Raw genomic sequence first — 4,437 nt, 5'->3', positions numbered from 1 at the left:
AGATGAAAGACGTTGTTTTTCTGTGGCAAAGAGCGACCCCTTTTTCACATCTCCTCATACATATAGAGAACATATGAACAGCTGCTATTAGGGTTAGAGAACCTTTAATTTTCGTCCATGGGCTCGCCGTTGTGGTCAGGGCCTTGAAATTGAAGTTTCGGTCCAAATCAGAAATTCGGGCAGACTGACCTTTGGTCACTCAAACAGTCATAACGTCTTCTCCAAAATAGCTATTGACGATCCGCAAAAATTTCTGGAAACTAGACTCTTCTAGCTTTCCGTTGATATAAGGTTTATCTCCTGGATCATTGTGAGCTGATCACAATACTCTGTCGAAGTTGACTAACTATTCTTGACAGATTTTCTGATTTCTTTCCTTGCGCCATATGGATTCCTCTTCCTTCAAGATTTCTCCTCATATGTTTCTTTTGTGCTCCTCGGCTTTATTTGCAACCTAAAAACACAAACTAAGTTAAAATCAATATTGTTAAAGGAATTATATAGCTAAATAGGGTCAGAAATACATTAAGAACGTTGCATAAAATGCACCTATCAAATTCCCCCACACTTAGCTTTTGCTAGTCTCTTGGCAAAATCAATCAAAAAGACTCAAAACACACAAACCAGAAACTACACAACTACAAGACTCAACAAACAATTAACTCTATTGCCCATAACATATTGTCTCAGAATCTCCAATCTCATGACATCAAAATTAGCACTTAATCAAGAATCATTCCATGAAGTTTCAAAAGCTAATTGTCATGTATAGATCACATATTTACATGTAGGACCTGATAGAATAATGGTGATATTTAAGCTCAGCATGTTTCAAATAAGTATGATTCATTCTCACAAGATATGCACTCATTTTTCACTTAGATTTTCTGTCTAAATCACTCGATAGTTGCAAGATAGAATCAGAAAGCTTGCATTTATATGAACAAAAGCACAATAGAGCAGATATAAACCTCATGAAAGAATCAATTACTCACACAAATGAACCACACCATAGGCTCAACTCTTGGAACAAACTCCACAGATCAAGGTTTACTCATCTTTTAGATCAAAAGGAACTTTAAAAGGTATTAATTTGGCTAGGCTAGGGTTATGAATTGAAGAGTAAGGAATTGCACAATTCCTAATGACCTAGCAGAGCATTCAAACATGCCTTATGTCGCCAAAGCAAGGGCCAAATGTCATCTTGTTGGGCCCTTCGTCATTCTAAACACCTTCAAACATTGTGAAAAAGAACAAAGGCCAAATATTCTGTTTTTGGGCCTTCCACTTACAACCAAAACTCCCATTTCACAACACAAAGACAATGTCCATTTTTTTCTTTTTATTTTTCTGCCGAAATTTTGTTTTCTTTTATGCTTTTCACGGCATTTTCTTTTACACAGACATTCAACTCCCCCACACTTGTTTCACAACATCACTTCATACAATATATCACAATTGCTCTACTAAGCCGAAAGGACAAGGGTAGAGATATCACTGTACTAAGATCAACATAAAAATTGTATTGGTGATGAAAGAAAAGACTTAACGTAGGCTCAAAGAGGTTTAAACTAAGGGGTGTGCAACACACACAAATAGGGGCACAAGCTTGTTTGGCAATGGTGATCATCCTAAAAAGTTTCATTTATCCTTTTCAAAATCAGAGCGTTTTATGATTAAAAGTTTCGAAAGTCCACAAGAGTGAGTTCTAGTCATCTAGAATTCATTAAAAGCTGTGGTGAGCAATCAATCAAACTAAAACAATAATGAGGTTTTCGAAAAATTATAGCCAAGAAAACGAATCAGAATATTTCAATTATCACTTAGAAAGAATGACACAAATATGCTCACAAGCTCACATTTAAGGTCATATGAATCAAAAACTTGTCTTAGCATGCTCATTTCTGTACCAAAGATTCAAATCATATCCACTACATTTCACATGATTTCTATTCATGTCAATTAACAACTGAATATTAGTTAGAAATCATCTTGTGATCTTATCCATAATTTCAGAGATTATCACTCATCATAGACGTACAGTTAAGGGCTCCTAAGACTCAAAAACAAAACAAAAGACTAAAACAGAAAACAAAAATTATTTTTAGATTTTCAAATTTTTTGATTTTTGATTTTATTTTTCAATAAAAGACACAAAAAGATGTAAATCCTTCCCCCACATTGAAACCCAACATTGTCCATAATGTAACACAAGATTAAGCATAGAATCAAAGTATGGGAAGAAAGAGTCACGAAAAACAAACAAAGCACACAAAAACATAAATAAAAGAGAAGAAGAGAGAAGAAAGCAAATCTGTGTTGAATTAGGTCCTCCCAAACAGCGCTTAATGTTTAGAGTCTTTCAAAGTTGGGATTCGGAACGGTGTTGGGTGGAAACTTTCCACATTCAGTTATTCTTCCCATGAAGTCCACTACTTGACCCATTTGCTTCTTGAGCTCCGCTATGTCCTTACCATGACTTTGTTGTCCTGTGTGACACGACCCACCCCAAATTTCACCCAAAAACCCGGAGTAAGTCGTGCGGGGACCACCTCCAAGGAAAATTTACTGAAAAGATTAAGCAAATCTCCCTTGCAGATGGACAACCCTAACTCAAAAATTTCATATTACACTCTTAATTCAACACTTCCGAACATCACATAATCATCCTTCAGAAATTCTACACATAATATACAATAATCCCAAAGTATTCAGAGCTACTAAACACAAGCGGAAGAAAGAAAACACGAGTAGGTTGAACAGGTAACCTACTGACGAAAACTGGCAGAAATGCGGGTGACTATGCCTCGTCTCCTACTAGATCCAACCCGAACTCTGCAGACTGGGCAATTTAAAACGAAGGGCCCAGGGGAAAACATTTAATAACGTTAGAGTGAGTGGACAAAAATAAAATAATAAATAAAATATTTATGTTTCCCCAAATTAATTTCTAAGGAAAAATCGAATGCATACCGCAAGCGATAAAAATTTTATCCCATAAAATATCGAGCCTCTCAGACTCTATAATATATGTATGTATTTACACTCGTCCATACTCCCTATATAAATTCATGGGTCTATATAGGGCTACTACGCTCGCGTCCAACGCTCACGTCACGCCTTAATGCGGTGCTACACTACGCCATCAAGGTGGACAGACGGGTGTATAAATATGTGTCCATACCCCCTATATGAATTAAACACTCAAATAGGGCTACTACGCTTACGTCCAACGCTCACGTCACACCATAATGCGGCTATATGCTACGCCATTAAGGTGGACAGACACATATGGCTAGCTAGCATTTATATACATACTCTCTCATAAATACATATTTATATCCACCGAAAATCCCATTTTCGGTAACTCTCCAAGAGAAATAAAAATCGTCAAATTAAAATGACGTTAAAATATTCCGCAACATTAATTGTTCAACCATGAACCATAGCATGCATTTATTTAAAATAAACGTCCAATCACAAATTTGGCCTAAGCCTGATGTCGATCTGGGGCCTCGTCTGCTCGAGCCTCCTCACGTCCTGTTCCAAATATAATATTAATTTCCCAACCAATAATCCAATATTTAATCAAAATAGGCAAAATTACCAGAGAGCCATAAATACGCTCATCAATGCCTAACTTCGATATTCTTAAATCGGAACGATCCGAACTTAAATATCATACTCAACAGTCGTAAATACAACCTCCCCAAATTACGACTTAAATCCTACGGTCGGATTCTACATTAATTAACCGCCAAAAATCCAAACTTCGGAAATTCACAAACCTATCCAAATCTCATCCAAAAATTCCATAAATCACATCAATAAACTCCTCTTAATATTCCACACTTAAAACCCTAAAAATTTCCTAACCGGCGGCGGCGCCGCCGGTAGCTCCGCCGGCAGCGGCGGCAGGAGGCCAATTCCGGCGACCTCCAAAACCTATGAAATTTTGACAGAATAATCCTCTCATCAAGCTCTACAACTTTCATAACTAGCACAAACACCAATTCCAAGCCTAACTAGGGCAATCGACTAAAAACATCCATAAATCCCTAAAACTTTCAATTATACAAACCACCCTAACGAAATCGAATTTAGCCGAAACCTTTTGAAGGATTACTCACCTAGATGAGGGCTACAGGTTGAGCCAAAAATCACGACCTATGGTGGCCGGAAGACGGAGCTCCGGCGAAAAACCCTTTCCGGCAGTCGAACCTTTCGGGGTTGACTGCTCCTTCACGGCGGCGTTCCGCACGCGTGCACCGGTCCAGGATGAGAGAGGAAGAGGCAAGGGTCCGAACGGGACCAGTCTGGCGGTCGGTGGTGGCCGGACGGCGGCGGACGGCGGTGGTGAAGTTTCCGGGCGGAGGGAGAAGAAAATCGGGTGGGAGGAGAGAGAATCGGGAGGAAAAGAGAAAAGTGAGGGGAGAG

This window comes from Fragaria vesca, unplaced genomic scaffold (assembly GCF_000184155.1).
Source record: "Fragaria vesca subsp. vesca unplaced genomic scaffold, FraVesHawaii_1.0 scf0513057, whole genome shotgun sequence".
Taxonomy (NCBI): domain Eukaryota; kingdom Viridiplantae; phylum Streptophyta; class Magnoliopsida; order Rosales; family Rosaceae; genus Fragaria; species Fragaria vesca.
The sequence above is the reverse complement of the archived record's forward strand: the minus strand, read 5'-3'. Positions refer to the sequence as shown.